Source organism: Calonectris borealis, chromosome 1, assembly GCF_964195595.1.
Source record: "Calonectris borealis chromosome 1, bCalBor7.hap1.2, whole genome shotgun sequence".
Lineage (NCBI taxonomy): Eukaryota > Metazoa > Chordata > Aves > Procellariiformes > Procellariidae > Calonectris > Calonectris borealis.
This window is the reverse complement of record NC_134312.1, coordinates 70,257,948-70,270,872: the sequence shown is the minus strand read 5'-3', so window position 1 is coordinate 70,270,872 and position 12,925 is coordinate 70,257,948. Positions and strand designations below refer to the sequence as shown.

The following is a 12,925-nucleotide window of genomic DNA, read 5'->3' as shown; positions in this document are numbered from 1 at the left end:
GTTTAATTTGTTCAAAGGCTTGCTGCTGCTCAGGGCCCCATTCAAAGTCATTCTTCTTCCAGGTCACTCGATAGAGAGGGCTTACAATCAGACTATAACCTGGAATATGCATTCTCCAAAAACCCACGACACCCAAGAAAGCTTGTGTTTCCTTTTTGTTAGTTGGTGGAGACATGGCTGTTATTTTACTGATCACATCCACTGGGATATGACGCCAGTCTTGCCATTTTATTCCTAAAAACTGGATCTCCTGTGCAGGTCCCTTGACCTTTGTTTTATGGCAAAACTGGCCTTCAGAAGGATTTGAACTATTTTCTTCCCTTTCTCAAAAACTTCTGCTGTGCTGTCCCATACAACGATGTCATCAATGTATTGCAGGTGTTCCAGAGCCTCACCCTGTTCCAGTGCAGTCTGGATCAGTCCATGGCAAATGGTAGGGCTGTGTTTCCACCCCTGGGACAGTCGATTCCAAGGGTACTGGATACCCCTCCACGTGAAAGCAAACTGTGGCTTGCATTCTGCTGCCAAAAGGATTGAGGAGAATGCATTAGTGATATCAGTTGTGGCGTGCCACTTGGCAGCCTTTGACTCCAGTTCATATTGAAGTTCTAGCATGTCTGGTACGGCAGCACTCAGCGGCGGTGTGACTTCGTTCAGGCCACCATAGTGCACTGTTAGCCTCCACTCTCCGTTAGACTTTTGCACTGGCCATATGGGACTATTAAAGGGTGAATGAGTCTTAGTGATCACTCCTTGGTTCTCCAGTCACCGGATCAGCTTATGGATGGGAACCAGGGAGCATCTCGATTGGTGTGATATTGTCGCCAGTGCTCTGTCATGGTAGCAATTGGCACCTGCTGTTCTTTAACCCGCAGCAACCCCACTGCAGGTGGATCCTCTGAGAGACCAGTAAGCTAGACAGCTGTTTAGTCTTCTCCATATTCAAGGCAGCTGTACCAAAAGCCCACCGGTACTCTTTTGGGTCTTTGAAGTACCCTCTCCTGAGGTAGTCTATGCCAAGGATACATGGAGCCTCTGGACCAGTAATAGGATGCTTTTGCCACTCATTCCCAGTTAGGCTTACCTCAGTCTCCAACACAGACAGTTCTTGGGATCCTCCCATCACTCCAGAAATACAGATGGATTCTGCCCCTTTGTAATCTGATGGTATTAGAGTACACTGTGCACCAGTGTCCACTAGAGCTTTATACTCCCGTGGGGCTGATGGGTCAGGCCATCGAACCCACATAGTTCAGTAAAGCTGGTTGTCCCTTTCCTCTGCCTGGCTGAAGGCAGAGCCCCTCTATTCCTGGTCGGAGTCTTCATTACTTGATTTTTGTAACTGCAAAACAGAAGTCCCTTCATCAGGGTCAAAGGTACAATCAGCCCTCCTACTCTGCCCAACAGACACTGGAGCAGTAATTTTCCTGGATGGATGCTTTTTGGATGTTGTTTTTCCTTGCAGTTCCTGTACCCAAGCTTCTAGTCTCCAGGTAGGTTCACCATCCCACTTCCTCATGTCCTCCCCCTGGTCACACAGGAAGAATCACAGGTTGCATGTGGTGTGTGCCACTGGTACCCTCTCCCTTGAACAGAAGAAGGCTGACTCTTAATAGCTGAGACGTTGGTTGGAGTGTGTGAGGAAGACCTATCCTTCTTGGATTGCTCGGACAATTTTTGGGTCAGTTCCTTCACAGCCGAGACACAGGCCTGCATGGAGGAAGCAAGACTATCTTCATATTCTTGGAGTTGTCTGGCCAGTCCATCTATAGTTGGTGCCTCTGTGTCTGTCCAGCTCATTATCGCCAGGGCGTTGGCGTATGACGTCAGTCCATTTCGTATAAACTTTTGCCACATGGACCGCATGCACCGGATTTCATCTGGGTCTTTGGATACATGGTCATCATCCAAGTTGTTATAGATCACCTCCACCATGGCTAATTCCCTCAGATAATGGATAACTTCCTCAATGGTGGTCCATTTGCTTCAGGAATTTGCAAGTTCTTCCTTGAAGGGATATTTGTCCTTCACACTTGAGAGGAGTCGCCGCCAAAGACTGAGGGACTCCTACCCTTTTTCCAATCCCTTTGTCAATGGCCTTGTCCTTAGCAAGGATATCCCAGCTGCCAGTCTTCCTTACCCTCTAATTCCTGACTACTGGCCCCAATATCCCAGCATCGCAGTAACCAGCTGAGAATTAGCTCACCTGGTTGATGGCTAAAATCTTCTTGCATATCTCGCAGCTCACTTAGGGATAGGGATCGGGTGGTTTCTGTCTCATTTATGATTTCAGTCTCTTCCTCCTCCTGTTCTTGTGACTGCTCTGCTGCAGAACAGGCTGCCTCTTCTGATTCTTTCTCCTGCTTCCTCTTAGGAGAAGCTTCTTCATCTCTTACTAAACAAGTTGACTTATCATAGAATCGTAGAATGGTTTGGGTTGGAAGGGACCTTAAAGATCATGTAGTTCCAACCCCCTGCTATGGGCAGGGACACCTTCCACTAGACCAGGTTGCTCAAAGCCCCATCCAACCTGGCCTTGAACACTTCTAGGGATGGGGCATCCACAACTTCTCTGGGCAACCTGTTCCAGTGCCTCACCACCCTCATAGTGAAGAATTTCTTCATTATATGTTTTTCCTTATACTTCTGCTTCCATTGTTTCTTTTTAGTTATAGGGGCAACTGATAGGGTGTCTGGTTTAGCCATAGTGTGTCTGTTGGTATGTGTTCAGATCCAGAGACCCACTCTTCTCCTTGAGGGTGCTGCATAATATCGAGCAGATTTGGTAGGTGCTGGCCAGGGCCCAGCACAGTAAATTGTGCCTCTTTGGAATAGCCACGGCATTTTTTTTCAAACATTCTATCACTTCATCGGGATCCTGCAGTTGTTCAGGAATGAAGTGCCAGACCGTTGGAGGTGAGAAGTTCTCTAGATACCTGCCTGTATTCTTCCACATGCCTTGCCTGCCATGACCATACTGTCACAGAGCCTGGGTCATATTCCTAAATTGCTTGTTAACCTTAGACAAAACCAAAGTGATATTCCTGAGAAATACCAATGGAAGTATTTTAACTACCCAAGGATCTTCAAGATACTGAAAAGTTATTGTAACGAGGGAGAAAACATCACAGAAGAAGGTGGTGAAGGTGCCATTCTGTACTTCCTCCACAAAAAACCTCTCAGAGGAAGAAGTACATTTGTTAATTGTCTCCATGAGATGGTACACGAAGTACTGCATTGGTTTCAGTACAGAGCACAAATACCAGATTAAGCTCAAGGTCAGTGTTTTAGTAGCAGATCTCCCAGGCAAAACATCACTAATCACTACAGAGCACAGCAAACTGCAAAAGCCAACACCAGTCTTTAACATGTATAGCAAAGAAAAAGCATGGCACAGATCAGATAAACTAATATCGAGAACAGATGAATCAATACCATGACCCACAACTGTTAACAGATGTAAATCCCCTCTAATATGCTCTGGTCAATCTGTTATTACCCTTTGAGCCCCACATTGGGCACCAAAAAGGACTGTCGTGGTTTAACCCCAGCCAGCAACTAAACACCACACAGCCACTCACTTACTGCCCCGTCAGCGGGATGGGGGGAGAGAATCAGAAGGGTAAAAGTGAGAAAACTCGTGGGTTGAGATAAAAACAGTTTAATAATTGAAATATAATAAAATAATAATAATAATAATTTTTAAAAATTGTAATGAAAAGAAAAATACAAAAAAAAAAAGAGAGAACTAAAACCCAAGAAAGACAAGTGATGCAAATGAAAACAATTGCTCACCACCAACCAACCGATGCCCAGCCAGTCCCTGAGTAGCTGCCCCCCCTGCCAACCTCCTCCTCAGCTTTATTGCTGAGCATGATGTCATATGGTATGGAATATCCCTTTGGTCAGTTGGGGTCAGCTGTCCCAGCTGTGTCCTCTCCCAACCTCTTGTGCACCCCCAGCCTACTTGCTGGCAGGGCTGTGTGAGGAGCAGAAAAGGCCTTGACTCTGTGTAAGCCCTGCTCAACAATAACTAAAATACCCCTGTGTTATCAACACTGTTTCCAGCGCAAATCCAAAACATAGCCCCTTACCAGCTACTGTGAAGAAAATTAACTCTATCCCAGCCAAAACCAACACACAAAGACACACACCACACAAGCTAACAAAGTAGCTGCCCCTTATCCTCTGAAGATGCATCTACACTGCTGCATGAGAGCAGTCCCAAGGCTACATCCAAGAACAAATTGCTTGCCCATGTCACCTACTGTCAAAGACACCGTCAGAGCGCTGGCTCTGAAGCAACCTGTCTGCTCTGCAAGGGGAGGCATGTGCCCTGTGTTTTATATGCATGGATATCTACAAGAAGACACCGGGCTTCAGAGCTCGCTCATGATCACATACCTCCCGTATCAGCTTCCTGTGCCCATGGAGAGCTGATAAATGACTGCTGCAGGCCCCAATATCACCTGTCACAGGGATGCATGGGATTTACAGGCATCTCCATTCAAGCTGCCCATAAGACCCAACACAGACACCATAGGCCATGTCTTGCGAAAGCCCTCAGTGTTGTGGCACACCTGGGACTGCTAGGCTCTGCGCCAACAGAAGGCAGGCAACATGGATCACATCCAAGGGAAGGACAAAACCCACTTTGGAGGCATTTGTTGGCCAACAGAAAAGAAATGCCGAGCCTCAGGATCTGTGCCAGCTCCTCTAGCCCCACTTTCTCTGCCTCAGTTGCAGTTCAGTTGTCACCTCCCTCTCCGCCATTAATTGTCGCCGGTCTGCTGTCCCTGCTGCCACCTCCCTCCCAGTCCCCCCACTTTCAGGGCAAACTGCATCCTCTCCTCCTTCTTCCTGAGACTTCACAGCGGCAAAAATAGTTTATTTCTTAACTGGAGACTCAGCAAACCCTTTGTGATTTGGCTTTTGACACTCCATGATGAGGAAAAAGTCTGGTGCGGAAAATATCATTCTGCAGGGCTGAAGTTTAACAAAAATATTAGCAAGTGAAAATAGGATCTAGATGAAGCCTGATGATTTTTTTTAAATGTTAGGCAACCTTAATTATTGGCCCTGTTGCCAACTTCTGCTGCCTGTGTCTGCCACTAAAAGAAATGACAGGACAAAGAGTAATCAAATCTACTAGCACAGAAAGCTATAAATGCCTACAGAGACTGTCTCATGTTAAAAATAAATCATACACTGAGGATCGTTTCTCCCCAGTATTTGACAACCCAGAATTAGAGTGACTCTTTGGTGAAACATAAGGAGAAAAAGTCACCTTCCTCCCCAACCATATCCATGTGTAGAAGCAGCAACTTATTCCACCCCATAACCCAGAGCCATCCTGAACTTTCAGCTGTCTTTGGGGAGCTGCAATTTTACAGAGAGATATGCAGTTTCTCAACATGGAAAGCGGTTGACGTGAGAACAATGATTTGGCAAGATGACGTATATGTCTACTTTTAAGAAAGGAAAAGACAACTCACTGCAAACATTCTTTGTGGGATTAAACTCTTCCTATAACATATTTATCTGCCTTGCAGAGAGCTTTAGCAGAGTGACTTGCCCCCAGGAATGCTGTCTTGCAACAAGAACCTTCCTCTTTGCCACCTTCCTTTGAGAGTATGACGTATTTAACAAAATTCCTTGATAAATAATATTGCATCTTGGGAAGGCTAAATTATGACAATTAAAAGGCAGAGTGAGATGCAAACAAAGACACAGAAATGTTAAAAAAATGCCAAGTATTTTTGTAGGAGATGACAAAAGCTTTTTTCCCCCGCTTTTTTTCCCCTCACAAAATGTTTTCCTTTTGGACAAAGAAGCCCAGACTTAAAACTGAGTTTTCTCCTGTTTTCTTAAAACCATTTTCTATTAAAAAAGAATTTTTAAAAACCACTTCCCAAAATCATTTCCAGTTTTTATAAACAAAATATTTGTACCCCAAAGCTGTGGTTTCTCATTTCGGTTTTTTTTATCCATGAAAAAACACTTTTGTCTTCTGAAACGCTCTAAGGGGAAAAAACTTAACCAACTCTTCACAATAGTAGCACATGCTGGTTTTTTGAAATATGCTTGCTGCTGCCTGCTTTTTATAGAGCTAAGCACTGCTAGGCTTGTTGCGGGGTTAGATGGGAGACTTCCAAGTCACACAGGAGAGGGTAGGAGGATTGCTCTTTCTTCAGCAGCAGGCAGCTTGCAGACCTCAAACTGCTTTACAATCTCTTTTATCTCAATAAGTATCTGTACACATAATGAGACAAGGTTTCTGACTCATGTTTGCTTGGATTCTCACTGGCAAACTTTATAACGCCTTTAGGGTCATATATGGGGAAGAGGTACATATATTCAATATCTTAGGTCTTTGAAGAAATGCTTTTTATCTCCACATACTCATTTTTTGCCTTGTTTTATGTGGAAAACAGGATTGTCAGTCATGCACCGTGCCTGTGTCTCTGATACATTTTGAACCCCCTTAAGTTTCTGCAAGGGTGAAGGATTCACAATTTGGGCCTAATTACCTGTGATCTTAATCTCTAACTTTGAATGAAGCAGCCCCCAAGCCCCTGTGTAAATACTCCATGGGAGGAGAACGGAAAAGAGACTAAGTCAGGAGAGGAATTCTTACAACATATTTAGAAAGCAGAGAAAATCTTAGCAAATCTTAGCAAAAGACGTTAAGCAAGCAAGATTCGACTGACTCCCTATAGAACGGTCCGTCTTCTGTTCTGCTGCTCAAAGAAGTGTTTATGTAGCTCACTCCTCCTGGCCAGGAGGTACTTAGAGAACAACATGCTCAGTGGCTTTTTATTTATATTTATCTAGCTATATTGAAAAACTACCGAGAAATAAATCCTCCCACCTTGCTGCAGGTGCTCTTCAGCTTGTTCCCATGTACATGCAGGACCCACCACTCCTGGAAGCATCCCAGCCCCTTCAAGCGCACAGCAACAGCTCCGTAACCAGCAGCAGCAAAAAATGCATGCAAGAATTTTTAAGGGTCTTCTCTCTCCCTCCACGTTGGAGAAACAAATGGGACTCTCAGCTTGCGTGGAAGACCAGTAAGACAGTTATTTGAGCTCAAGGGCAAAGCAAGCAAGTGCTAATGCTCAAGGGGCTTCTGCCAGCTGTTTCTCACAACAGCAGAGCTCCAGCTCTGCTCCCTGCTTCTCCACCCCAAAAGTGATGGAATAATGCTCAAGGAGGGGAAGCAACTGGTATTACTGCTACGGCTGGCAAGGTACAGCCCCTTAGAAAACCGGCGCTACCTAACTGGAAGTTTCTTATATATAAAATGTAATAATGTGTACGCTGTTACATATATGCATATAAATAGATAATTATCTGTTACCTCCTTTGACATTTTTCATGTTTGCTCTTAGTCTAGAGGGAAAAAAAAAAGAATCCTTTGAGTTTTAAGAAATCCAATTCATCTCTGGTTGTTGGGGTAGGGAGATGGAAAGTGTTAAAAAGCTTTGCTTTTTTTTTTTAAAGAAAGTTAAGTCTTTTTTACTTAAAAGAACATCAAGCTACTATGTGCAAACACACCAAAACAGGCAATTTTAATGGAGTAACAATAGTGTACTCAGGATGTATGATTTTCCATTACAATTACTGTTATACTGTCATATATAAGACAGAGTGTATATTTATATATGTGTTCACTCACTATAGACGAGAATTTTCATTTCAAAAATCTTCTAGCACTGAATGTCTGGAAATATTAATCTGAGAAGAAAGCCTAATAGAATGTAGGCTTGCAATTGTATTATTTGTTCTCTCGTCTTACAAATAGAGCTAAGTATAATTTTCTCCTTCCATCGTATTTTTAGGTCACTGGATGTCCCATTTAGTGATGCTGTGCATGTGGCAGCATTGCCATACAGGTTTTGTGAACTCAAAAGATCCAGAGTATTAGAGGCCCAAAGCTGAAGACTCACCTCCAACTTGTAAGAAGTTACTCATAAAATCATGTCACGGATTGACACAGGACAGTTTGTGAACAGTTGTTCGTTAATGTCAGGTAGGTATCCACCGTCTACCAAAAACAAAATCACTGAAGAGACAACTGAGACATTGCTGTCAGAAAGACTGGAGCTTTCATCATTTGAAATCTCTCTTACCTGTACATACGCACCAAATACAAACAGCCGCTGACAGGCTCAGCAGCGTAAAGGAAGCAGTTCTAAAAGGATCAATGGGATCAGGATTGAGCCTTTAATTATCAGATGCATCCAATTATACTGACTGCAAAACAATGATTGGATGCTGACGTTGATACTGTAAAATATGTTTTACAGTTACAATTACATCAATGAAAACCTTAATGCACTAATTTCCTGAGTCAGTTTTATTTACTTCAAGTGGTTTGAGCTTGAGAAACATAACTGAAAAAGCATAACAAATACATATTTCTTGGTGGTTTGCCTACATTTGTTATGCAGCTGAAATCTAGACACTGGTCAAATGATTCTTTATGGATATTGGTCATAGGTCTTTCCTTTTTACTTTAATTTCCTGTTACATTTCTATTTAGAATTTGAAATTGTCTGTCCTGAGAATTTCCCTTGTGGTTGCTCCACTTTAATCAGAGAAATTCATGTGGGCATTTTCTGGAAGCTAAGTATGCAGGTCTGAACTTTTTCTCAACCATTCAGATTGCAGCTTTCAACACCAGGATTCTGTAAAATATTTAACACTCCAATAATAAGAGAAAAGAGCCCACTTCCCTCCGCCTTGACCCGTCTCCCCAGCAGGACCTGCTGGAGACTGCAGCAGATGAAAACTGAAGTCCTGCTGTAAAGCATTTGACTTTCTAAGAAAAAATGTGGATCTGTTTCTCTCCTGAGTCACACTGTACTTACCCTAATGTAATTCTTCCGACTTGTGCAATCATGGCCTGACACCACGAGGAGTATCACGTCCTCAAGATGACTTTTGACACCGTGGGTTTGCCTGCGCTGCAGCTGAGGAGCAAGTGCAGAACGGCAGTCTGCAGACATCTCCTCAGGGTGTTTTTGGGCAGTGTATGAACCTGCAAGGCTTGCTGGAAGCCGGCCCCATGGCGCTGGATAGGGTGGACGAGAAGCTCTAGCCATACATGGGACCAAGTTTGCTGGGTCATCATCTTTATGGACAGCAAAATCCAACTTTGGCGCAGATGACAAAATAGGGCGTAAATGTACCCATCCATGGTTTTATTTGCAAGTTATGTGTATCACCTATCAAAATCAACTCTGCAGCTAAGAAACTAGGTCTAATCAGGCAGGGTGATGCCTCTGTGCAGATACAGGCTTCTGTAAAACACATGCTAAATCTGATCTAGTCACACTGGAGCTCCCCGAGTCACTGGAGAGAAGCAAATAGTGGGAAGCCACCATTAATCTCACCGAAATGAAATGTCTAAAATAAGTCCGATGACTCACATCCTAAAAAGGCTGTTACTCTCTCTTGTCAAACCAAGAAGCCAAGGGAAATCCTTGCTCAAGTGGGGATATTTATACTGCAGACATGTACAAGGAGGTGAGGTAAAGCCTGTCCCATCAGTCCCCCTTGGTAAAGAAAACAGCGTTATCAGGAACACGCTCCTGAAGTGCTGCATCACAACAGGCAGGAATTCTTCCTCCAGATCTAACTTTGTATCATGGTTGTTTAAATCTAACTTGAAAAAGTCCCTGGCCATTTGCAACAGCATTACGAAGACCTGTGAGAATGATCTTAATGCCTGTGGCAGAGCTGGAAGTGGTCAGACTGGCCTATTGCAGGCTGTTTTCGGACATTCATTTACTTGTACGAATGAACTCTTGAAGAGACACTGGCTGGCACCTACGGCATGATTCTACCAAATACAACATAAATTGCTCAAATTCTGAGCTTTACTCTCTCTACGATTTTTACATTGTAAATGCTTATAATAGTTCTTGTAGTAAGAACAAGAAGGGGCACAAATACAGTAAATATATATGGATTTCTTCGTCACAGCTCCTGTTTTTTCCTAGGGGCAGTTTGTGTTGCCCCCTGCAAATCCTGCCTCAGAAGAAGTCCTCCTGGAAAGGATCACTGCCCACAGATTATAACTATGCAAACAAACAAACAGTGCTCCACGCCAGAGTGCTGCAAGCAATGGGAGGGGTCTGTCCACAGGGATCTCTACTGCCAGAACTGGGGCCCACGCTGCTGCAGCGGGGAGACTGTGATTTTGGTAGCAGAGGTGGGAAAGGTGGACATTGGCTCCCTCCACTCTCCCATCCTGCTCAGTACACCACAAAGCTGTTTCTTGACCCGCCTAGTGGATGAGGGAAAGGCAGTGGATGTGGTCTACTTGGACTTCAGTAAAGCCTTTGACACTGTCTCCCACAGCATTCTCCTAGAGAAGCTGGCGGCTCACGGCCTAGACAGGTGCACTCTTCGCTGGGTAAAAAACTGGCTGGACGGCCGAGCCCAGAGAGTTGTGGTGAACGGAGTTAAATCCAGTTGGCGGCCGGTCACGAGCGGTGTTCCCCAGGGCTCAGTACTGGGGCCGGTCCTGTTCAATATCTTCATCAATGATCTGGACGAGGGGATCGAGTGCTCCCTCAGTAAGTTTGCAGACGACACCAAGTTGGGCGGGAGTGTTGATCTGCTCGAGGGTAGGAAGGCTCTGCAGAGGGACCTGGACAGGCTGGATCCATGGGCCGAGGCCAACTGTATGAGGTTCAACAAGGCCAAGTGCCAGGTCCTGCACTTCGGCCACAACAACCCCAGGCAACGTTACAGGCTTGGGGAAGAGTGGCTGGAAAGCTGCCCAGAGGAAAAGGACCTGGGGGTGCTGATTGACAGCCGGCTGAACACGAGCCGTCAGTGTGCCCAGGTGGCCAAGAAGGCCAATGGCGTCCTGGCCTGTATCAGAAATAGTGTGGCCAGCAGGAGCAGGGAGGTGATCGTGCCCCTGTACTCGGCACTGGTGAGGCCGCACCTCGAATACTGTGTTCAGTTTTGGGCCCCTCACTACAAGAAGGACATGGAGGTGCTGGAGCGTGTCCAGAGGAGGGCAACGAAGCTGGTGAAGGGCCTGGAGCACAAGTCTTATGAGGAGCGGCTGAGGGAACTGGGGTTGTTTAGCCTGGAGAAGAGGAGGCTGAGGGGAGACCTCATCGCGCTCTACAACTACCTGAAAGGAGGTTGTAGCGAGGTGGGGGTTGGTCTCTTCTGCCAAGTAACTAGTGATAGGACAAGAGGAAATGGCCTCAAGTTGCACCAAGGGAGGTTTAGATCGAACATTAGGAAAAATTTCTTTACTGAAAGAGTGGTCAGGCCTTGGAACAGGCTGCCCAGGGAAGTGGTGGAGTCACCATCCCTGGAGGTATTTAAAAGACGTGCAGATGAGGCCCTTAGGGACATGGTGTAGTGGGCATGGTGGTGTTGGGTTGACGGTTGGACACGATGATCTTAGAGGTCTTTTCCAACCTGTATGATTCTATGATTCTATGATTCTTTGTGCTATCCACTCATTTACAGGGGCCCATACAAAACCTCTTTTTGCTCACTCTGAGTAGCAGTACGACTGCAGACTGGATAGCTGTTGACATGATGATGGGGCAGCTCTCACAAAGCAAGCAAAGGCTACGGTGGCAATTTGGGTGCTGGGGCCACATGCATGTGGGTGAAGGGACAGGGAACTCCATTTTAAAAACAAATGAATCTTTGAAGCACACACAAAAGCAAAATGCACAAAACTGTTGTAAACAGAAGGTGGAGTAGAAATCTCAAGCTTTCTCAGAAACCTCATTTTATTACTCAGAGCTCCATTAGGTGAACTAGCAGGCTAGAATTTAGGATTATTCATGCTTTGCAATGTCTAGCCCTCTTCCTGTCTGTCCATCGGGGCCTGCTGTCTTTAAGAGCCCTCCCAGGAATCCAGAAAGAAACATCCTGACAAGATAATGAAGGTTGCATTTCAAAGTCTGCTGCTTTATTTCTGCATCCAGGGGAAAAAGAGTGTGGAGAGGCAGTCCCTCTGCAGTCAGCGGGACTTCCACCATTTACTGCAAAGGAAAACAAGGATCAGGATCCCAAGCTATAATAACAGAGATGAACACAGCAGAACGGGAGTGCAAAGAGCTAAATCCACTATTGTGTTTTCAATCAGGAGTTCTGTTGTCATCAGTGGACACATTCAACACATGAGGGCTAAGCACTTGTCTAGCAACTGGACCTGCCTCCTCGCCTCATCCTTCTCCCCCACGCTGTCTCGGAGAGCTGCACAAGATCACGTAGTCACACTCTCTGCATCCAGTTAGACAACTCTTCAAGTGACCTGGTTTTTCAGAAATGCTGAGTACAGTGGAAATCGTTGTGTGCAACGCTTAAAAATAGGGACACTGGAGGCAAACCTATTAAGCACCTTTTGAACCAAGACCAACCAACCAGGGTTTGTGAAGCCTTTGTTCTCAACTCCATGAAAACCAAATGCAAAGCTACACAAAACTGGAAAATAGATTGCACAGTGTTTTGACAGCCCTTAGCTTACCCTTTTGGGAGTACAGGCATATCTAATATAGCACCACTAATATTTCTGTAATCGATTTTTCCCTTCGTTAACCAATTCTTCTTCATTCCTGGCACACTACCCTTGGACCCTGAAGGAATTAACATCAAGTGGTGCCTGTAAGTAAGTATGACACTTTTTTTAGGGACATCATTAACAAAAGACCTGATCCATGAGGTGATGAACAACCACAAATCTCACCAGCGGTGGTGGAGGCACAAAGTGTTTGGCAAGGCATAGCAGTAAAAAATCGTTTGTCATGTAGCACTGCTGAGCCCACGCACAACAGAAACGCACTGCAAGGTCATAGCACCCTCCTACTGCATCCAATTGGTCTCGCTATGCAAGTAGTTCCACCGTCAGCTACGAAAAACTGCTGTGCATGAGCGG

At 45.1% G+C, this 12,925-nt stretch overlaps 1 protein-coding gene across 1 annotated transcript in view; it reads right to left on the bottom strand.

The window, feature by feature from the left end:
* Nucleotides 1-274: 274 nt before the first annotated feature.
* Nucleotides 275-12,925, bottom strand: part of BPGM (bisphosphoglycerate mutase) — a 41,679-nt gene continuing 29,028 nt past the window's right edge. The window contains exon 6 of the transcript XR_012675210.1: nucleotides 275-9,076. The gene's annotated coding sequence lies outside the window, so the exon portion shown is untranslated. The remainder of the gene's footprint in view (nucleotides 9,077-12,925) is intronic.